Source organism: Hyperolius riggenbachi, chromosome 10 (assembly GCF_040937935.1).
Source record: "Hyperolius riggenbachi isolate aHypRig1 chromosome 10, aHypRig1.pri, whole genome shotgun sequence".
NCBI lineage: Eukaryota > Metazoa > Chordata > Amphibia > Anura > Hyperoliidae > Hyperolius > Hyperolius riggenbachi.
The window spans coordinates 256,279,396-256,303,280 of record NC_090655.1 but is presented as its reverse complement, the minus strand read 5'-3'; the positions used below and the strand labels follow the sequence as shown (position 1 = coordinate 256,303,280).

The following is a 23,885-nucleotide window of genomic DNA, read 5'->3' as shown; positions in this document are numbered from 1 at the left end:
ACACCTGTGCAGCACTATTGCGCATGTGCAGAATGCTCCTGGCTGTGGAAGCGGCATGCGGCCGGACTGCGCCGACTGGCTGAATTACCAGGACTCATAGCAGAAGATCCAGCGAGGACTGATTAGCCTGAAGGGGGCTGGAGGAAGTCCCAGGTATGTATAAAACTTTTCCTTTCATCCTTCTCAGGTACCATTTAATTTGTAGTCCCCAAACCAAATTTTAACAACATATCAAATTATTTGATTTCATGAGCAAAGAGAGTGCAAAGAGAGTGCGACGCAGAATTATTTCCATCTCATTGACCATCTCTATTAGTGACACGGCTACACATCAGGCTTTATTCTTACAGCATAGATGTTATTTCGTATATATAAGAGATTCCTGTGTACACATCATATATACAGTCACAATCAGATATGTTTATCTGACTTTAAAAATATGGGGACTGCTTTATTGAAGCAGCACAAGTAACTAATTTTGATTGGTTTATTTCATTTTTGTGGACTGAGCACAGCTATTACTGTATGTATAAATTATTTATGATGACTATTATCTAAGAAATAGAACATTTTATCATGTTTTCTATTTTAATTACAGTTTAAATTCATTAGGAGTCGGAGTCGGTGCATTTTTTCCCGACTCTGACTCCAGGCACCCAAAATTGCCCCGACTCCGACTCCACAGCCCTGCTGGTCAGTGTTGGTCTGATGAGGGGCCCCCTATATCACCTCTGTGTCCTCCTTCACCTCATCCTCCTGCATATCCCAGTTAATCGCTGCTGCCACTACGGCTGGCGGTTTCTGTAGCAAGTGACTGTTCCCAGGTGCGGTCAAACAGCTGCGGATGGAAGTATCAGAGTCACACTAGACAGCATTGGTGGCAGGGAGACAAATGGGTAATCACTGCACCGCTGTGAGAAGGGAACTGCCACCGCGGCTAGCAGTCTGTGTGCATAGCAAAGCCTGAGTGCAGCCAATCAGCAGTGGGGATAGATCAGAGGGAAGCGGCCAGCAGCATGGATGGTGGGAGGATGGCATGCAGATACTAGCTAGTTTATATACAGCAGAATCTCGTTATAGTAAACTCTGATATAGTAAACTCTATCCTCAGGTCTTGACCATGAGCCTTTATGAATATACAATGTATGACCGATCCTGATATAGGTCCTTTGGAGTTTACAATAAAGGGATTCTACTGTAAAAGTCTATTGTATGGCAAGTTCTTCAAGGGGGATTATCAGGATAGTGACAGGTGTATTATCACCTCCTCATGCCTCCCAACTTTTTGATATAAGAGGGACACTCAAGCCACGCCCCTGCCACACCCCTAGTCATGCCCCCTGCACACGCCTAGTCATGAATACCATGACGATTTCAAAAGATAAATATGTTGTTTTATATTTCAAACCACACTGGTCCATACTATTCTGGTTCATTTTCCTTCATATTAACGTTTAAAAGGAGTAATATATCAATTTAAAGAATGGGAATAAAGTTTATCGTCAATAAAACACTTTTTCCCCTTAGAAAAATACACATATTTACACAGATCTGTCCATCAGTCCTGAAAGAGGGTCACATGAGGAAGGAAGAGTGACAGAGGGACAGGGATTCCAAAGAGGGACTGTCCCTCCAAAAGAGGGACAGTTTGAAGCTATGACCTCTTCTGTAACAAAGTATGTCCACCCCGACCTCTGCTCTGCTCTGCTCAAGATATAACAACAATCACACAATTACCTCTCCCAACTGTTTCTGCCCTCTACCTCGTGCAACTTCTCCTCCTTATGTTACATCACATCCTGTCTATGGATTAACATCTTCTTGGCCATGCGTTCCAACTTAGGAGAAGTGAGATCGCCATCTTGTGGGAAATAGGCTAACTGCAACCTCTGTTTGTGGAATCATTCAGTCAATAATGACCTGTTTAGCACGGGCATGTCGGGAAAAAGTGTGTATATACACTGGGACAGTATAGTAGTAGTAGTAGTAATTAGGTCGTGTAAGGATTACACAAAAATGTAACCAATTGACCAATATCAGTGCAGTGACAGAGCAGACAATGGTTTTATAATCTAAACAATACTGTTGGCCAGTACACAGGTAAGTAGAATTGTAAAGGTGCCATATGTGACGAGAAGAGTATCTGTATATCACGAGCAGATCAATAGTTCGAAGATATCTCCTTTATTCCATCTCCAGCAGTAGAAAACACTCCATCTCATGCAATAGTACAAATCCAACACTCCATCGATAAATACACAGCAACAACTGTTCACTCACAAGTCCAGCACAATTCTGCCTCTAAACACAGCCACCTGGTTCTTATAGGCATTACACAGAAGCTTCCAGCAAAGCCAATATCACAATAGGAGTCTCCAGAAGCTTCCAGCAAGGCTATTGTTTCAGTCCATAGACAACTCAGCAGGTGTCACCGGCAGGTATCTAATGCTGGAAATACACCATACAATTTTCTGTTAGATATTGTTTCAGTAAATAAACAAGTCCATAGACAACTCAGCAGGTGTCACCGGCAGGTATCTAATGCTGGAAATACACCATACAATTTTCTGTTAGATTTACCTGCCAGATAAAGTTCAACATGTTGGAAATTTATCTATCTTACCATCTATCTGCTGAGCAATTAGGCATTGTTCTACTCAGCAGGAGATAAACAGAAGACAATGCACCAGAGATAATGATCAGTCTCTACAGAAAATAATCTAATTATGCATTCTAACTGAAAAATCTAACAGAAGGATCTAACAGAAAATTGTATGTTGTATTCCCAGCATAAGGCAGCAACAATAGAAGCTCTTAATTCAATTAGCTGGCCTCTAAGCAGAGTACACAATACACATGATACAGAAACATTACATTTTACAATACACAGCATAGCAATATTATAGGTTTTGCCACACCATACATGGGACCGTAGGAGAGAACTCACCCCCCTTCAAGCAATCAAAGAGTACATAGCTCCAACAATAAATAGAGAATGAACAACAGGACTTTAGTGCATAAATATCGGCCGCGGCCTTTTCTTTATTGGGGTTGTAAGAAAAATTATTTTTTATTGATTGTTTTGGAAACAAACAAAGAGTAAACAAACAAACCAACAATAACGAAAGCCGTCCCGGCAGGAAAGGCCCAGGGAGGCAAACCATACTTAAATAACGAAACAATAGTCCCAAAACAATCTAGCGGGGATGACACCCCCACACGCCGGTCCTAAAAGGCCGTCAAACCCCCCATCACCGCGGCCCTCTCAATCGCGGACTGGAGACCCAAGTTAAAAATATCAAGGCCGATCTCATTTAAATGCACTAAATCATGGCGGTAAAGGCCCGGGTGACCCTCTTCCAGCTCCAAATGCCTGAAAGAAAACCCCCCTAGGGTAGGAAGGAAAGAAGCTAATGCTTTGTTGATGCGTTTTCTCACCCGGAAGAGGAAAGTTTCCTGGGGGAAAGCCAGACCCGACGCGGGATGACCTTGGAGAATACCAAAATTACTCCGGGGAACATGCTTTTTAAACGGAGAGCATAGTATTTAATTCAGTGCAAGAGTTCAATTGCACTGATAGAGCCAACGTCATTGCCACCTGCGTGAATGATGATACACAGGGGCGTAGCAATAGAGGTCGCAGCGGTCGCATGCGCGACTGGGCCCGCCCGCCTGAAGCCTCGAGGGGGGGCCCGGCCGCCGGGCCCCCCATCCCTGTTTGCATACTGTAATGATTTGTGTTTGCGAGGAGGACGGGAGCGTGTGGGTGCTGCCGGGCCGGGCGGCATCCTTACTAATTGCGCAGCAGCGGCTCAGGCAGACAATCTCGTGGTGGTCATCTCTCCCTCGGCTCCGCCTCCGTCCTCCCCATCGTCAGCAGCAGACAGTCAGAGTCAGCGGTGGAGCCAGGCGAGATGAGATGACTCATGTCATGTCACTACTGCTATCCATACCTCCCAACATTTTAAGTGTCGAAAGCGGGACACTTAGGCCACGCCCCGGGCCACGCCCCCAACCCCCATAGCCACGCCCACTAATTTATTATTATTATTTTTTTAAATTTATTTTTTATTAAAAAATTTTAATTAATTAGTCCCGAAAGGGAGGGTGCCAGTGGGAGGGGGAGGAGGGTGGTGAGGGTGGCCGAGGGGGGGGAAAGAAAACCCGATCGAGGCACCAGCCCGGGGATGCGGATGCGGCATGGATGCCGCATGGACGCTATTAAGCTTCTCCCTCCCTCCCTCCTAATGTGCCCCCAGTGTCCCCTTATGTGATTAATTAGGGGGGTTGTCAGTGGAGGGGGGGAGAATGCCCGTCACCGTGGGTGGGGAGGAGGGTGCCACTTTTAGGTGGGGGGGGGGGGCGCCTGGGCAGAGAATGGAGGCGGAAAAACTGATCGAGGCTCCAGCCGCGGTAATGAGGGATGCGGGAGCCCGGCTTCAATACTTCCTCCCTCCCTCCCTCTGTGAATGCCCCCAAATGTATGTCCGTGTGCCCCCCTCTCCTCCCCTCCCTATAGGCAGAGTGAGCGCAGCGGAGCGGGCAGTCGGGTCCTCTTACCGCTGGCTGATGCACGCGTACTGTCTCTGGCATCCGACCTCCATGTGCTTCCTGTGACGTCATAGTAAACAGGAAGCACATGGAGGCCGGATGCCAGAGACAGTACGCGTGCATCAGCCAGCGGTAAGAGGACCCGACTGCCCGCTCCGCTGCGCTCACTCTGCCTATAGGGAGGGGAGGAGAGGGGGGCACACGGACACACATTAGGGGGCATTCACAGAGGGAGGGAGGGAGGGAGGAAGTATTGAAGCCGGGCTCCCGCATCCCTCAGTACCGCGGCTGGAGCCTCGATCAGTTTTTCCGCCTCTATTCTCTGCCAGCCGCCGGGATTCGAGAGGGGGGGCCCGGGATAGCGGGAGGGCCCCCCCAAATCGGGAGAATCCCGACGAAAACGGGACGGTTGGGGGGTATGCTGCTATCTGTGACTATGACATCACTCGCTCTCTCCCCTGGTGCTGGCTGGGCTGGCCTGGCTGTAGCAGGCTCTCTATCTATAACTGCGGTGAGTGTCAGACACATCACTCTCCGCAGCCTGTACTGCCCCCTCACTCACTGATCTCTCCTAGCTCCTCCCATCTACCTAGAGCAGAGCTGTGTGCCTTTGACTGTTGAGAGAGCTGCCAGAGCCAGAGAGAATACATTCCTACAGGAGAGGAGACCAGCAGGACTTTGTTACACAGACTTCTCCCCAAACTGTGATTTCTAGTGTTATAAAATATAATCCTGTATACATGTGATCACATGACCTGAGTTAGCTGCAGAAGGATCATCCACAAGGCGGACCTGAACTCAGAACTTCCTCTCTGCTCTAAGAGATAAGCAACAGCATAATCGCCTTTACAGAAAAATGTCTTTGTTACAGCTTACAGAACTCCTGCAATACATCTGCAGTGTGTCTACTTCCTGCTTTCATAGAAGCAGACAAAGGGTTAACATCCTGTGTTTATATATTAGCTGTGTTTGCAGAGACTGATGAATTTCTGTGCTGACACAGCTGAGAGATCAAATTACAGTTGTGATGACTTGAAGATGAGGAGGCAGTGGCATAGCAATAGGGGGTGCAGAGGTTGCGACCGCATGGGGGTCGTTGGGCCAGAGGGGTCCCATAGGGTCCTCCCTTAACCACAGAAATAGCTCTCTATTGGTCTTGTGCTCATAATAATCACTTCTATAAATACTTTGAATATTGGTAATCAGTAACAAGCTGTTCCCCACCCCCTTCTTGCTCCTCTGACACTGTAGTTGTCCTTGGCAGGTTTTGGTGCGCCGTATCAATTGTTATGTATAGAGTGCTTGGGGGGGCCCTATTGTAAAACTTGCATCGGGGCCCACAGCTCCTTAGCTACGCCACTGATGATACAGTCTGTTGAGGGGAATGAACTGCGCATTTGGATAGATTTCTCACATACCGCATCCCATTGCTGGCCACGAACACCACCCCAAGTGATGTTGGCTCGGGACAGGGGTAGGCCTAGGTTAGACCCGTAAGGCCTAATCAAAGCACGTCTGTTAGCCCAAAATACGAACGAATGTCCGATGATCCAGACCTGGAATATATGATCTGAAAAAGAAATCGTTAATTTAGTGGGAAACCAAATTAGGACGGATATACAATTTAAATCGAGAAGAATCCCATCTGCCAATAGCCTTGATGGAATCTTCCGTAAGGCCCCGAGACGACGCTTCCGTTGCTGCGCCGATGCGGAAGGAGTGTGAAGTGATGTTCAAATTGTCCCACCCCAATTTTTTCTTTGCTAGGCCAAGAACCGCATTAAATTGAAAGATGGTGAGGGGGGACAAGTCCTCGTGGCATAAAAAAACGCCACCTTGCGGACGTAAGGATGCAAATTTCCTGGCGAGCCCGACCGGGCAAGCTACCGAACCGTGAAGGGCATGCAACGAGATCCAACTACCAAAACCTTGCTGATCGGTTTTGGACCTTTGGAGGAAAAGCCGTAATTCGTCATGGGCAATTTGAACCGTCTCGATACCCGTCTGCGCATGCCTGGACCTGGAGACCAGTTCCGATATGCGGAATGCTCCGAAAAAGGCAAGAGCAAAGGCTGTTTGAAACAGAAGGGATTCATATGCATTTAAACAAACCAGTGGCACAGTGTGCAATAGTTTAAGCAACATTTCAAAGGAGATCGGCCTTCTGGAATCCTGAGTTGGAGATGATCTCCGCACCCCTTTCAGTACTTGTTTCACCATAAAGAAAGATGAAAATGGGCAAGCACCCTTCAATTTTCTGAAGAATGAGATACCTGATATTGTTCTAGACAGTGTGAAAAAGGACCGTTTTTGAGTAATTAAAACCGCCAAGAACTGAGTTATTAAACTTACTTCATCGGACCAATGGGAAACATGTTTATATTTACAAAAGACATACCATTCATTGAATGCAGCCAAGTAGGCTGTCCAAGTTTTAGAAGCGACAGAAGCTCTTAAAGGTACCTCAAGAGGACTCAAACCAACTTCCATAAGCAGCTCGGACATTGGGTCCCAAAGGGGCTCGCTTCTGGCCACAGGGCACGGAATCTGTGGAATTGCTGACGCGATAAAGCTACAGCGACTATGTTTAATTTACCAGGAACATATTGAGCTTTTACCCAGATGTTGTATTCCAAGCAGAATAACACAATGAAACGTAATAATGTAATAACCGCAAGGGATTTGGAAGCCAAGCAATTGATGGCATATACTACTCCTTTGTTATCAGAGTGGAATAGGATTTGCCTATTGCAAAACAGGGGGCCCCAGCATGCCAATGCTACCGCCACTGGGAACAATTCACAAAGCACAATACTCTTTGTGAGGCCGGATGTGACCCATTCTTCAGGCCATGTGTCCGCTGACCAATTAGGCCCCCAAACAACCCCGTAACCAATGGAACCTGCTGCATCAGTATGCAACTGGAGGGCGGATGCGGCCGCAAAAGGTTGCTGCCACATAGTCCTCCCGTTGTCCCGCTGCAAGAAATCTGCCCAAACAAGTAAATCTTGCTTAACTTCACTATGAAGTCGGACGTGACGAAATTTGGATTTGAGGCCTGCTATAGATAAAGATAGCCTGCGGGAAAACACGTGGCCCATAGGCATAATCCTGGTAGTAAAAGCCAACAGGCCCAAAAGTGACTGAATCTGTCCTACCGTGGCTTTTCTTGCCCCGAGCATTTTATTAATAGATAACTGGAGTTTAGAGATCTTTTCCTGGGGGAGTCTAAATTCCCTGGCCATAGTGTCTATAGTAATGCCTAAGAAAATTAGGGAGGTGGAGGGGGTTACGGTTTTCTCTTGGGCCAAAGGAACACCAAAATGTTCCATAAGAGACTGGAAATTATTTAAAAGCCTGCCACAACACTCCGAAGCTGGGGGGCCAACCATTAGAAAGTCATCCAAATAGTGAAGTATTTTCCCGTGGAGACCCTGGTTAGCCGCCCAGCTCAAGAATGTGGTGAAGCATTCAAAATATCGGCAGGACAAGGAGCAACCCATGGGAAGGGCTTTGTCAAAATAAAAATGGCCATTGAACTGGAAACCCTGGGAACTGAAACTAAGGGGGGGAAATAGGCAAGAGTCTAAACGCTGCTTTAATATCAGCTTTCGCTAACAGTGCCCCTGGACCGAATCTACTTATAGTACTGATAGCTCCATCAAATGATAGATAGGAAATTGTAGCCTCCGACGGGGAGATGCTATCATTTACTGATAAATCTTGTGGGAAGGAAAGATTATGAATTAGATGGTATTCCCGGGGCTCCTTCTTGGGTACTAATCCAATAGGAGATAGTCGGAAATTTTCAAAAGGAGGGGAAACAAAAGGGCCAGCCACCCTGCCCGCCTCTATTTCTTTGTCCAATTTCTGCTGCACTATAGATTGGAGATGGGCTATGGTTTTAATATTTTCCGCCCGCCACAAACCTAAACCTTCAAAGGGGGGGATAGAAAAACCATTAGTAAAATCTTCATTCAGCAATTTGCGGCTCATAGGATTTGGGTAAGCTTCTAGCCACGGGAGTACCCTTGACCAGATCACTGGTGTCTGGTACTTTAAGAAATGGCTCTTTCTGCTGAGCTTGAGGTCGCTGCTGGAGTTTTTTTAAAACAACGCAGCATAGGATGTTTACCCCCGCAAAATGCACACTCGTGCTTATATTTGCAATTAGCTGCAAAACGGCACTGGGATTCATTAAATAAAAAACAAGTACCTTTTTTGTAGGTACTGTTGTTGTTCGAGACAAAAGGCCATTTTTTTTGCGGTTGTGTTTTTTGCGGGAGGGTCATAATTAACCAAAGTCCTACATCTTTCAGACCCCATTTTAAATCAGGGTAAACCGACAGCTTCTGTCTAAAACCCTCGTCATAGTTTAACCAGCCAAAACCCCCGAAATTACGATAAGCTTCAAAAACAATATCAAGATGCTGGAAAAGGGATGAACAGAGCTCCGGTTTCTTCTCCCCCATGACCCCGGCATAAATAGAGAAAGCCTGCAGCCAGTTATTAAAAGAGCGTGGAACAGTCCTTTTACGCTCATCATCCCCATCCTTTTTCTCTTTGGAGTAATCTTTTGCAAATGGGAGAAGAAAGAGAATGTCAATGTATTCTCCCTTCCAGATTTTTTCCTTAACTGCCGGGGATAAATGGTAGCCCAAAGGAGAGATGGGACAACACAAAGCTTCTTTATAAACTTGCTCAGAGATCCCTGATCTGATATTGGGCTGAGATAGCTGCAGTTCCTGTGTAGCAGGCTGCCACACACTTGTAGGAGTAATAATGGGAACCTGAGAGGGGGACGAAGAAGGAGAGGGAGCCGGAGAAGGAGAGGGTAAAACAGCAGGGGGTAGCCGATCTAACACTTTTTCTAACAACCCAGCAATACTTTCAAAATGAGCAGAAAAATTATTCTTACCGATGCCTGTGTCAGGAGCAGGAACCACCACGTCTGGCACAGCACAGCTAGGAGGGACCAAAGGAGCAGGAGAACTCACAGGTGCAGGAGGGGTAACACCTGGGGCACTCAGCAGCTCGACGCTAGCTCTTTTAAAAGCGGAGCCGCGAGCAGCCTGCGCAGGTTTACCCCCAGGGCGCCGTCGGGACCCGGCCGATACCGGCCCTAGGCTCCTCCCCTTCTGTCGAGGTAGGGTAGTAGGATCGCCCATACTTCCGCCTTGCGTAGCAGAAGAATACAGCCTTCTCGGCTTCCTGGAGCGCTTGGCCAGAGGTGCCTCCTCAGCAGGGCGCATCCTGGAAATCCGTCCCCTCTTCAATGGCGGAAGTGCCGGAGGTTCCGCTTCGCTGGCGGGGACAGGCGGGCCAGCAGCAACAGCATCTTCATCGTCGGATAGGATATCTGCAACCGCAGAGAGGAGCGATCCAGGGGGGGGGGGGCACATCCAGGCGATGAGAGGACATCCATAGGGGACCGGGAGGCAGGTGACTGGAGACAAGCCCGGATCCACTCTTGCCCATCCTCAGCTTGGACCCGGCGCAGCAGCTCAGTAAGCAGGCTGAAAATCTTCACAGAGGCTCAGACAGATCTTCGGCTCCTGAAAGGGTGAGCTCAGCCAGGGGATCCGTCCAGCATATATAGCCCCAGCCGAGAGCTGATTGGGTATGACACTATAAACAACCAGGGAGTCCCAGCCAGTGAGAGTTCTTAAATCCAGATGACCTGCAAATAGAAAAATCCAGAGCAGTATCTCATTCAAATTTTAAAACTTGGAGGGAAAACATCCCTCCAAAATTAACAGTTTGGTTCAGGGGGGTTCCCTCCACAGTCCCAAGGGATGCTTACCCTTAAAGGGTGCCTCCATTCATTAGTCGATTTGTGGCATTGACATCTGGCCCTCAAAAGGGCATGCCGTGGCAGAGTTCCCGACAACTGAAGGACCTCCAGCTTTTCTCCTCCATTTAAAATGTGTTCACGTGGGCTGTGGTGAGTACTGCAGACCAAACAGTCCACTGGCTTGCATCCTCCTGTGTCCTGCATCTTTCTACGTTGCCAATGTGGGTGAGTGCACCATGTGACACCACCACATGTACTGATGTCATGTAGCTGCGATGGGGTCACGGGTACAGGTAAAGGCACCCCACTGGCAATAGAGAAAGACATGGGACATAACAGGAAGCACACAATTGAACAAGGTGAGCCTGCAATACTCACCACGGCCTCCACATATAGATGGGGAGATCTGGGGGCCTTGCAGGCAGAGGTGGATCCACAAATTTCCAATAGCTTTTATGCTGAAATCTGTTTGTAGTGTGTGGCAGGTAACAGAACCCTGAAAACAATACTATTGGAAAGTACACAGTTGGGTAGATGTGTGAAGATTTTATTATTATTTAGCAGTGTTCTCCCCAGGATCAATCAGCCAGGCAGAGCGCTCAGGTAAAATAAATTACGGCCCGGCTGATGAGACTGCCTGCCCTGCTGTCACTACATGCCCGGCTCTGTACTGTTCTCCAGCTGTCAGTTAAGCCATGTTTGGTCAACCAGCTTGCCCTTGCAGGGGTGGCCTAGTGGGAGGAATCCGCAGGGCACCTTATTGTTCGCGCCTGTCAGCCAATCTGCAGCCACGGGCAGATTCTGTGTAGCCCTCGATGCGCAGGGTGACGTCAGCTGGCACGCCGAGCTTAACTTGCGACGTACTGTCGGTGGTGGTTGCTTCTGTGGCTCCGCAGGGAGTGCAGAGGTGAATGTGTACGGAGCGTAGCCAGGTTGGGGGGCAGATTCCGGGAATGCTCCGGAGTGGAGGAGGGAGCTGGGGATTGTGTAGGGGACGGAGGAGCCTCATCTCCATTATGGGATTCTGAGCCCAGACATGGGGAGGGCAGCTGTGTAGAGATGGCCCACACGGTTCGCCGGTGAACTTTGGTGGTTCGCGTTCGTGGGGAACCAGGAACTTTTCCGGAAGTTCGGTTCTCCCCCATAGTGCATCATTAGGGTCAACTTTGACCCTCTACATCATAGGTTCTCAACGTGTGGTACACGTACCCCAGGGGGTACTTCTGATGGTTCCAGGGGGTACTCGGGCTTGATATACTTAACCAAGAATAAAAAATGTAGAGTTTTAGAAAATGATATATCTTATTTAAACAACACCAAATTAGTATTTTAGCTAATTAAAAGCAATAGTAAATACTTGGAAATGGTTTAGAACCAATTATCATGTACTAGGATTAAATATATATTTGTCAAGGGGTACTTGTGAAAATGTTTACTATGCTTGGTGAGTACAGGGTTTCTAAAGGGGTACATACCAATACAATGTTGAGAAACACTGCTCTACATCACAGTCAGCAGGCACATTGTAGCCAATTATGCTACACTCCCTCCTGGAACCCCACCCCCTCTTATAAAAGGCGGGCAGTGTCAAGCTTTTCACTCGCGCGTGTGCCTGCAGTAATTAGTGAAGGGACTGGTGCTGCTGCTGCTGCTACAGTCAGACTCTCATAGGGAAAGCTTAGTTAGGCTTCTTAGCTTGCTCATTCCTGATTCTTATTGCTAAAAAAGCACCCCACAACAGCGCTTTTGAGAGCTAATCTTGTTCTTGTGATCTATTTTTTTTTTGTCTTTTTGTGTGTCCCACTGACACTTATGTTGCATAGACCGCCTTGGTAATTCCTACTGTGTGTGCCTCTGCCAGCCAGGCCCAGCACATTCAGTGACTACCTGTGTGTTTGACAGGTGCACATTGTAATACCCATCACTGCATATACCTACCTACCTGTTGTTCACTGTGCACCCACCTATCTACATGAGTGCACACAGTGTCACTGTGCCTGTCCGGTACCTGTCTGTGTTTGGCAGGTGCACATTGCAATACCCACCATCACTGCATATACCTACCTACCTGTTGTTCACTGTGCACCCACCTATCTACGTGAGTGCACACAGTGTCACTGTGCCTGTCCGGTACTTGTCTGTGTTTGACAGGTGCACATTGTAATACCCGCCATCACTGCATATACCTACCTACCTGTTGTTCACTGTACACCCGCCCACCTACATGAGCGCACGCAGTGTGAAATACCACTCCGTGCATACTTGTTAACTGCTGTCCAGCCTGTTGAGGGACCCCCGTATAAAAAAACTCAAGGGGAATGAGCTGTACTGGGTGGCCACGCTACTAGACCCTCGGTATAGGCACAAAGTGGCGGACATGTTACCAACTCACCTGAAGGCAGAAAGGATGCAGCACATGTAGAACAAGCTGGCAACTATGCTTTACAATGTGTTTAAGGGTGATGTCACAGCACATCGCAATAAAGGTACCACTGCCAGTAATCATTCTTCCATGTCCACGCAGGCAAGGACAGGACACTCCAGCGATCTCATGGTGATGTCGGACATGTGGACATTCTATAGTCAAACGCCTCGCCTTAGCGCTTCCGGTACCACCCTCCACCAATGCCTGGAGTGGCAGGTAGCCAACTACCTGGCCTTAAGTGTGGATGTAGACACTGTGAGCAGCGATGAACCCTTGGATTACTGGGTCTGCAGTCTTGACCTGTGGCCAGAGCTGTCCCAATTTGCCATCCAACTTCTGTCTTGCCCTGCCTCAAGCATCCTGTCAGAAAGGACCTGCAGCGCAGCTGGAGGCATTGCCACTGAGAAGAGAAGTCGCCTAAATCACAAAAGTGTTCAGTACCTCACCTTTATCAAAATGAATGAGGCATGGATCCCGTAGGGTTACTGCCCGCCCAAAGACTAAGTCAGACCCCACACAGCATCTCTGCCTGCAGTCCGCTTGACTGCCCTCTCCACCACCACCAACAGGGTCCAGGACTCCAGGCGGATTCCTGAATTTTTAAGGCCGCTGCTTGCAGCGGCCGCTATAATAATTTTTCTGGTTGGTGTACATGCCTGCCTAATTTTTCTGGCTGCATTGCAGCTGCAACAACATAACAAAAGGCATGTACATGTGCCAATTCCCCTTCGTGATCATTACCTTGCTGCGGTGAAGGGGCTTGCGTATCACAATGAAGCAATGACCGGCGGCTATATGAGTGTCTCGGGTGGGGGGGGAGGGGGTGGGGGGGCACATCCGAGATAATAAGGTCGTTGATTATTTGTGGACAGACCAAATTTGATCAGCTGGACAGTCACTGTTGTTCTATAATTGAGATACTACAGCCCGGTGACCATACAGGCTTAAAAACCGCCATGGCCTGCACTATTGCCATGGTGCGCACCAGTCCTGCATGGCCGTCACAACGCAAACAGCTGTTTGCGGTGCGTTACACAGTGAGTTTGGTGTGTCAGTGTGAAGCAGTACTCTAATTACACTCCCTGATTGATGTATACACATGCAAGATGTTTGAAAGCACTTTAGGCCTACAATTTAGCATTCAATGTGATTTCTGCCCTTAAAACGCTGTTTTCCGTCACATCCAGATTTTTCCCCGGGAGTTTTGGCGTCTATCCCACTCCGCCATGCCCCCCTCCAGGTGTTAGACTCCTTGAAACATCTTTTCCATCACTTTCCTGGCCAGCATAAGTGTTTCTAGTTTTCCAAGTTCGCTACCTCATTGAAGTCTATTGTGGTTCGCAAAAGTTTGCGCAAACCGAACGTTTCACGTAAGTTTGCGAACCAAAAATCGGAAGTTTGGGCCATCTCTACGGCTGTGTTGTGGGGGAAGCGAGGCCTCTGCCTGTAATGTGTCACTCGTCACTAGCCCAGCTTCAGCTAGGCTATTAGCAGGCCAGCCAATCACAGCCTCTGCCTGCTGACTGTGTGTAAAGGGGCACTCAACATAGGTGTGTATCTCCAGTCACAGGAGTAGGACTGTATTGTCTCTGTGTCACTAGCCCAGCTCCAGCCATCAGTAGGCCAGCCAATCACAACCTCTGCAGTGTTCTCCCCAGACTCGTGAGCACCCAGTTGTCATCTGCTTGCCGCCTCATCCTCCACCTATGCTGTAAGCAGAGTTCATCTGACCTGCATTCCCCCCGTCGCACCCCACCCGGCTACTTTTTCATGCCACACGGCTGGAAAAAAAATTCTGGGGAGAACACTGTTTAGTGTTTATATAGCGCCAACTTCTTCCGCAGTGCTGTACTGAGTATATTGTCTTTCACTTACATGTCCCTTAGAGAGGCTCACGATCTAATCCCTACCTTAGTCCTATATCCACGTATGTATCACAGTCTTGGGCCAATTTAGGGGGAAGCCAGCAGGGATGCTCGGATGTGCCTCATCCACGAATTCGGCAATCCGCGTGGTTGCAAAAAAAAAATCCGCATTCGGCCCCGCCGCATGCGGATTTTCGTCCGCGTCCACGCAACCACGCGGATTTTCTGCCGTGAATGGCGTAATCACGCGTGGATTCCCGCCCGGAGGCGGATTTTCATTTAACGTTAATAACAAAGCCCCCATACATGCTACAATCCCCCAAATTGCATGGATTATCGAGGTGATAAGGGGCAACATAACTTCAACATAAAAAATTCCCCCAAATTTTTTTTTCTAGAGAAAATGGATTTTAAAGTGAAATCAACACTTTAAATGGGGCTATTAATTGGTAATAAGTGGTTTTAAAAAGGGATATACGCGTTAAGCAGTCAAAGAGGTGAAGGCGAGTTCCAATGGCACTTGGTGGCGAAGGTACCGCTGGAGGAGGATGAGTGGCTGACGCCAAAAAGGCCCCAGAGAGGTTTTTGTAATTTTTTGTTGTTGTTTTTTTTGCAGCAATTAGCAATGACATCACAGCAGAGTTGTCAGTGGACACGGGCAGTGTGAACGCAGAGTGCAGTGGTGGTAGCGACTGAGTCAGGAGAAGGACTATGCGGGCGGTCAGTTCAGCAGCACAGAAGGACCACGGCAACATACTGGTGGTAGTAGTAGCAGCACAGCGTCATAGTGCTGGCCAAAAAATTAAATGCACCCGGTGACCCGGGCAGTGTGAACGCAGACAGAGTACATTGGTGGAAGCGAGTGAGTCAGGAGGAGGAGGACAATGCAGGCGGTCAATTCAGCAGCACAGAAGGACCATGGCAACATACTGGTGGTAGTAGTAGCAGCACAGCGTCATAGTGCTGGCCAAAAAATTAAATGCACCCGGTGACCCGGGCAGTGATAACGCAGACAGAGTGCAGGTTCCATTTGCTCAACCACCACACGGGGACCAGAAACTTTAAAATATTTGGACAATGGCGTCCGCTGACTCGGCCCAGGCTTTGCTGCCCCCCTTTCTGCTGCATCACGACCACGTACAGCTGGGCGTCCTCTCCCTGGACGTGGAGCAGTCCCAGAAGTGGCTGAGGCAATTGAACTCCCTTTCCTCTCACCCCGCGAAACCCTGCCAGACATGTTGCTAGTAATGAATCACTGGATGCAGTGGGCACAGTACAAGGTCACTGAAGGATGCACCAGGCACAGTACAATGGCACTGAAGGATGCAGTGGGCACAGTACAAGGTCACTGAAGGATGCAGTGGGCACAGCAGTGGGCACTGGATATACAACTAGGTCACTGAAGGATGCAGTGGGCACAGTACAAGGTCACTGAAGGATGCAGTGGGCACAGCAGTGGGCACTGGATATACAACTAGGTCACTGAAGGATGCAGTGGGCACAGTACAAGGTCACTGAAGGATGCAGTGGGCACAGTACAAGGTCACTGAAGGATGCAATGGGCACAGCAGTGGGCACTGGATATACAACTAGGTCACTGAAGGTGGCAGTGGGCACAGTACAAGGTCACTGAAGGATGCAGTGGGCACAGTACAAGGTCACTGAAGGATGCAGTGGGCACAGCAGTGGGCACTGGAAATACAACTAGGTCACTGAAGGATGCAGTGGGCACAGTACAAGGTCACTGAAGGATGCAGTTGGCACAGCTGTGGGCACTGGATATACAACTAGGTCACTGAAGGATGCAGTGGGCACAGTACAAGGTCACTGAAGGATGCAGTGGGCACAGCAGTGGGCACTGGATATACAACTAGGTCACTGAAGGATGCAGTGGGCACAGTACAAGGTCACTGAAGGATGCAGTGGGCACAGTACAAGGTCACTGAAGGATGCAGTGGGCACAGCAGTGGGCACTGGATATACAACTAGGTCACTGAAGGATGCAGTGGGCACAGTACAAGGTCACTGAAGGATGCAGTTGGCACAGCAGTGGGAACTGGATATACAACTAGGTCACTGAAGGATGCAGTGGGCACAGTACAGGGTCACTGAAGGATGCAGTGGACACAGCAGTGGGCACTGGATATACAACTAGATCACTGAAGGATGCAGTGGGCACAGTACAAGGTCACTGAAGGATGCAGTGGGCACAGTACAAGGTCACTGAAGGATGCAGTGGGCACAGCAGTGGGCACTGGATATACAACTAGGTCACTGAAGGATGCAGTGGGCACAGTACAAGGTCACTGAAGGATGCAGTGGGCACAGCAGTGGGAACTGGATATACAACTAGGTCACTGAAGGATGCAGTGGGCACAGTACAGGGTCACTGAAGGATGCAGTGGACACAGCAGTGGGCACTGGATATACAACTAGATCACTGAAGGATGCAGTGGGCACAGTACAAGGTCACTGAAGGATGCAGTGGGCACAGTACAAGGTCACTGAAGGATGCAGTGGGCACAGCAGTGGGCACTGGATATACAACTAGGTCACTGAAGGATGCAGTGGGCACAGTACAAGGTCACTGAAGGATGCAGTGGGCACAGTACAAGGTCACTGAAGGATGCAGTGGGCACAGCAGTGGGCACTGGATATACAACTAGGTCACTGAAGGATGCAGTGGGCACAGTACAAGGTCACTGAAGGATGCAGTTGGCACAGTACAAGGTCACTGAAGGATGCAGTGGGCACAGCAGTGGGCACTGGATATACAACTAGGTCACTGAAGGATGCAGTGGGCACATTACAAGGTCACTGAAGGATGCAGTTGGCACAGCAGTGGGCACTGGATATACAACTAGGTCACTGAAGGGTGCAGTGGGCACAGTACAAGGTCACTGAAGGATGCAGTGGGCACAGCAGTGGGCACTGGAAATACAACTAGGTCACTGAAGGATGCAGTGGGCACAGTACAAGGTCACTGAAGGATGCAGTGGGCACAGTACAAGGTCACTGAAGGATGCAGTGGGCACAGCAGTGGGCACTGGATATACAACTAGGTCACTGAAGGATGCAGTGGGCACAGTACAAGGTCACTGAAGGATGCAGTGGGCACAGTACAAGGTCACTGAAGGATGCAGTGGGCACAGCAGTGGGCACTGGATATACAACTAGGTCACTGAAGGATGCAGTGGGCACAGTACAAGGTCACTGAAGGATGCAGTGGGCACAGTACAAGGTCACTGAAGGATGCAGTGGGCACAGCAGTGGGCACTGGATATACAACTAGGTCACTGAAGGATGCAGTGGGCACAGTACAAGGTCACTGAAGGATGCAGTGGGCACAGCAGTGGGCACTGGATATACAACTAGGTCACTGAAGGATGCAGTGGGCACACAAGGATGTCACACTGTGTAATGAGATGCTCATATGCCAGCGAGCGAGCAGTGGGCACTGGGCACGGCACAAGGTCACTGACAGAATGAATGAACAGTGCTGGCAGAGAGTGGCGGCGCCGGCGGTGTGACTGGCTGCCTGCAAATAGTACAAGTGTATAACTGTCACTGGAATATGCAAGTGAACACTGCAGCTGCACTAACCTGCCTGCCTGCACTACACACAGATAATCCCCACTCCCACTACACTGACTACACTGCAGCACTGAACCTGCCTGCACTACACACAGTTAAATAATCACTAGACTCCCACACTCCCACTACACTACACTGACTACAACTAACTACAGCAATCACTCACTGACTAGCTAACTGTGTACAGTATAAGAGCAGTGTTAGCAAAAAAAAAACGTTTTGTTTTTAACACAATAAATGCACTTGCTCAAACAACAATGGCCTGGAGAGAATCCTCTCAGCACCACAGTCTAGCAAGGACAGAGCTTTTCCATCATGGCTGCCGCTTTATATTCAGGAGGGGAGGGCATAGCTCCCCTCCTGTGATTGGTTGCTAGGGCCTTGCTGGGGCCCTCTGATTGGCCTGCAATGTGTCACTTCCGCATAGTTTGACGCATTTCCGCTAACCACGACTTCAGCGCCGGGTTTCACGAGCGTGAATGCGGATTTCTGTCCGCATTCACGCGAAGCCGAAGTAGATTTTCGTGGTTGAAAATCTATTCACGGCTTAGCGTGTCCGAGGCGGAATGCGTCAAAATGGTTGTGAATCCACCCGTAAGCGTGATCACGACCTGGCGGTGAGCACCACTGGAAGCCAAAAGGTGGATCAGCGCAACACCAGGCCGCCTCCGAATGGCCTCCATCAGAGATGCGCTGAGCCCCCCCAGGAACTACAAACGCACCTTGAACCCAAACAGAAGCTCTGCATATACACCAAAAGCATGGCTGTTAAGTGGGAGCAGCTGACCAAAAACGAATTACATTAGTACATAGCAAGGAAATGAGCAGCGCTACTTAAAAACAGACTAGTGCCTACCTGCAAAAGAGTGCAAGCCCCACTTGTGGGGTCGAATACACACCGAGCATACACATGACCTGTCTACCACTAGAGGAGGATGTTGGTTTCCATTAACAGCTTGCATGCAACCTATTAAGTACTCGTCCCTCCCACTGCGAAGAAGTCAATCCTCCATGGGAGGGGCCTAACACTAACTAAATCCTAACCTATGTATATGCATAGCCTGGGTGCGGCTAATCAAATAAAATCGAAAATTGAAAATTGCGCAAAAGGTGGATCAGCGCAACACCAGGCCGCCTCCGAATGGCCTCCATCAGAGATGCGCTGAGCCCCCCCAGGAACTACAAACGCACCTTGAACCCAAACAGAAGCTCTGCATATACACCAAAAGCATGGCTGTTAAGTGGGAGCAGCTGACCAAAAACAAATTACATTAGTACATAGCAAGGAAATGAGCAGCGCTACTTAAAAACAGACTAGTGCCTACCTGCAAAAGAGTGCAAGCCCCACTTGTGGGGTCGAATACACACCGAGCATACACATGACCTGTCTACCACTAGAGGAGGATGTTGGTTTCCATTAACAGCTTGCATGCAACCTATTAAGTACTCGTCCCTCCCACTGCGAAGAAGTCAATCCTCCATGGGAGGGGCCTAACACTAACTAAATCCTAAACTATGTATATGCATAGCCTGGGTGCGGCTAATCAAATAAAATCGAAAATTGAAAATTGCGCAAAAGGTGGATCAGCGCAACACCAGGCCGCCTCCGAATGGCCTCCATCAGAGATGCGCTGAGCCCCCCCAGGAACTACAAACGCACCTTGAACCCAAACAGAAGCTCTGCATATACACCAAAAGCATGGCTGTTAAGTGGGAGCAGCTGACCAAAAACGAATTACATTAGTACATAGCAAGGAAATGAGCAGCGCTACTGCTGCGTTTGTAGTTCCTGGGGGGGCTCAGCGCATCTCTGATGGAGGCCATTCGGAGGCGGCCTGGTGTTGCGCTGATCCACCTTTTGCGCAATTTTCAATTTTATTTGATTAGCCGCACCCAGGCTATGCATATACATAGGTTAGGATTTAGTTAGTGTTAGTCCCCTCCCATGGAGGATTGACTTCTTCACAGTGGGAGGGACGAGTACTTAATAGGTTGCATGCAAGCTGTTAATGGAAACCAACATCCTCCTCTAGTGGTAGACAGGTCATGTGTATGCTCGGTGTGTATTCGACCCCACAAGTGGGGCTTGCACTCTTTTGCAGGTAGGCACTAGTCTGTTTTTAAGTAGCGCTGCTCATTTCCTTGCTATGTACTAATGTAATTCGTTTTTGGTCAGCTGCTCCCACTTAACAGCCATGCTTTTGGTGTATATGCAGAGCTTCTGTTTGGGTTCAAGGTGCGTTTGTAGTTCCTGGGGGGGCTCAGCACATCTCTGATGGAGGCCATTCGGAGGCGGCCTGGTGTTGCGCTGATCCACCTTTTGCGCAATTTTCAATTTTATTTGATTAGCCGCACCCAGGCTATGCATATACATAGGTTAGGAATTAGTTAGTGTTAGTCCCCTCCCATGGAGGATTGACTTCTTCGCAGTTGGAGGGACGAGTACTTAATAGGTTGCATGCAAGCTGTTAATGGAAACCAACATCCTCCTCTAGTGGTAGACAGGTCATGTGTATGCTCGGTGTGTATTCGACCCCACAAGTGGGGCTTGCACTCTTTTGCAGGTAGGCACTAGTCTGTTTTTAAGTAGCGCTGCTCATTTCCTTGCTATGTACTAATGTAATTCGTTTTTGGTCAGCTGCTCCCACTTAAAACCATGCTTTTGGTGTATATGCAGAGCTTCTGTTTGGGTTCAAGGTGCGTTTGTAGTTCCTGGGGGGGCTCAGCGCATCTCTGAAGGAGGCCATTCGGAGGCGGCCTGGTGTTGCGCTGATCCACCTTTTGCGCAATTTTCAATTTTCGATTTTATTTGATTAGCCGCACCCAGGCTATGCATATACATAGGTTAGGATTTAGTTAGTGTTAGGCCCCTCTCATGGAGGATTGACTTCTTCGCAGTGGGAGGGACGAGTACTTAATAGGTTGCATGCAAGCTGTTAATGGAAACCAACATCCTCCTCTAGTGGTAGACAGGTCATGTGTATGCTCGGTGTGTATTCGACCCCACAAGTGGGGCTTGCACTCTTTTGCAGGTAGGCACTAGTCTGTTTTTAAGTAGCGCTGCTCATTTCCTTGCTATGTACCACTGGAAGCCAGTTGACTTATCTGTATGTTTTTGAAATATGGGAGCAACCCGGAATGCTTGAGGAATGCTCTATATTTGTTAAGGCTTTTTTTTTAATATAATTTATTTTTTAATCTGCAATCTCAGTGTAAGAGATTTCACTATGCTATGATCAAATAACCACTAAAACAAACCCAACCCCCGCCCCCACCAAGAGTACATGTGCCACATGCTGAGCCTTAACAGATGGCTAACAGCTGGGGAGTCCCTGGAGTAACAGCCACCCCCAGACATCGGCCTCTGCTGCCTCCAGCATGTCCTGGCTGTTACAGGCACAGTGTGTGCTGCTGAGGCTCTGCACTTCTGCTATCCCAGCTATCTGCCCCTGCTGCCTCCAGCATGTCCCAGCTGTTACAGGCACAGTGTGTGCTGCTGAGGCTCTGCACTTCTGCTATCCCAGCCATCTGCCCCTGCTGCCTCCAGCATGTCCCAGCTGTTACAGGCACAGTGTGTGCTGCTGAGGCTCTGCACTTCTGCTATCCCTGCCATCTGCCCCTGCTGCCCCCAGCATGTCCCAGCTGTTACAGGCACAGTGTGTGCTGCTGAGGCTCTGCACTTCTGCTATCCCAGCCATCTCTGCCCCTGCTGCCTCCAGCATGTCCCAGCTGTTACAGGCACAGTGTGTGCTGCTGAGGCTCTGCACATATGCTATCCCAGCCATCTGCCCCTGCTGCCTCCAGCATGTCCCAGCTGTTACAGGCACAGTGTGTGCTGCTGAGGCTCTGCACTTCTGCTATCCCAGCTATCTGCCCCTGCTGCCTCCAGCATGTCCCAGCTGTTACAGGCACAGTGTGTGCTGCTGAGGCTCTGCACTTCTGCTATCCCAGCCATCTGCCCCTGCTGCCTCCAGCATGTCCCAGCTGTTACAGGCACAGTGTGTGCTGCTGAGGCTCTGCACTTCTGCTATCCCTGCCATCTGCCCCTGCTGCCCCCAGCATGTCCCAGCTGTTACAGGCACAGTGTGTGCTGCTGAGGCTCTGCACTTCTGCTATCCCAGCCATCTCTGCCCCTGCTGCCTCCAGCATGTCCCAGCTGTTACAGGCACAGTGTGTGCTGCTGAGGCTCTGCACATATGCTATCCCAGCCATCTGCCCCTGCTGCCTCCAGCATGTCCCAGCTGTTACAGGCACAGTGTGTGCTGCTGAGGCTCTGCACTTCTGCTATCCCTGCCATCTGCCCCTGCTGCCCCCAGCATGTCCCAGCTGTTACAGGCACAGTGTGTGCTGCTGAGGCTCTGCACTTCTGCTATCCCAGCCATCTGCCCCTGCTGCCTCCAGCATGTCCCAGCTGTTACAGGCACAGTGTGTGCTGCTGAGGCTCTGCACTTCTGCTATCCCTGCCATCTGCCCCTGCTGCCCCCAGCATGTCCCAGCTGTTACAGGCACAGTGTGTGCTGCTGAGGCTCTGCACTTCTGCTATCCCAGACATCTGCCCCTGCAGCCTCCAGCATGTCCCGGCTGTTACAGGCACAGTGTGTGCTGCTGAGGCTCTGCACTTCTGCTATCCCTGCCATCTGCCCCTGCAGCCTCCAGCATGTCCCGGCTGTTACAGTCACAGTGTGTGCTGCTGAGGCTCTGCACTTCTGCTATCCCAGCCATCTGCCCCTGCTGCCTCCAGCATGTCCCGGCTGTTACAGGCACAGTGTGTGCTGCTGAGGCTCTGCACTTCTGCTATTCCAGCCATCTGCCCCCGCTGCCTCCAGCATGCCCCGGCTGTTACAGGCACAGTGTGTGCTGCTGAGGCTCTGCACTTCTGCTATTCCAGCCATCTGCCCCCAGCATGTCCCGGCAGTTACAGGCACAGTGTGTGCCGCTGAGGCACTTCTGCTATCCCAGCCATCTGCCTCTGCTGCCTCCAGCATGTTCTGGCTGTTACAGGCACAGTGTGTGCTGCTGAGGCTCTGCACTTCTGCTATCCCAGACATCTGCCCCTGTGGCCCCCAGCATGTGCCGGTTGTTACAGGCACAGTGTGTGCTGCTGAAGCTCTGCACTTCTGCTATCCCAGCCATCTGCCCCTGCTGTCTCCAGCATGTCCCGGCTGTTACAGGCACAGTGTGTGCTGCTGAGGCTCTGCACTTCTGCTATCCCAGCCATCTGCCAGTGCTGCCACCAGCATGTCCCGGCTGATACAGGCACAGTGTGTGCTGCTAAGGCTCTGCACTTCTACTATCCCAGCCATCTGCCAGTGCTGCCACCAGCATGCCCCGGCTGTTACAGGCACAGTGTGTGCTGCTGAGGCTCTGCACTTCTGCTATCTCAGCCATCTGCCCCTGCTGCCTCCAGCATGTCCTGGCTGTTACAGGCACAGTGTGTGCTGCTGACTGAGGCTCTGCACTTCTGCTATCCCAGCCATCTGCCCCAGCTGCCTCCAGCATGTCCCGGCTGTTACAAGCAGTGTGTGCTGCTGAGGCTCTGCACTTCTGCTATCCCAGCCATCTGTAATGGTGAGAGGCCCTTTGTTGTGTCACACCTGTCCCCCCGGAGCTCTCCAGTCCTCACAGGTGGGACTTGTGTTCTCTCTGTCTTTGTGGC

General features: G+C 49.8%; 1 protein-coding gene across 1 annotated transcript in view; it reads right to left on the bottom strand.

Annotated features, from left to right (window-relative positions):
* Positions 1–1,773, bottom strand: part of LOC137537117 (oocyte zinc finger protein XlCOF7.1-like) — a 67,568-nt gene extending 65,795 nt beyond the window's left edge. The window contains exon 1 of the mRNA XM_068259251.1: positions 1,738–1,773. The gene's annotated coding sequence lies outside the window, so the exon portion shown is untranslated. The remainder of the gene's footprint in view (positions 1–1,737) is intronic.
* Positions 1,774–23,885: the final 22,112 nt, after the last annotated feature.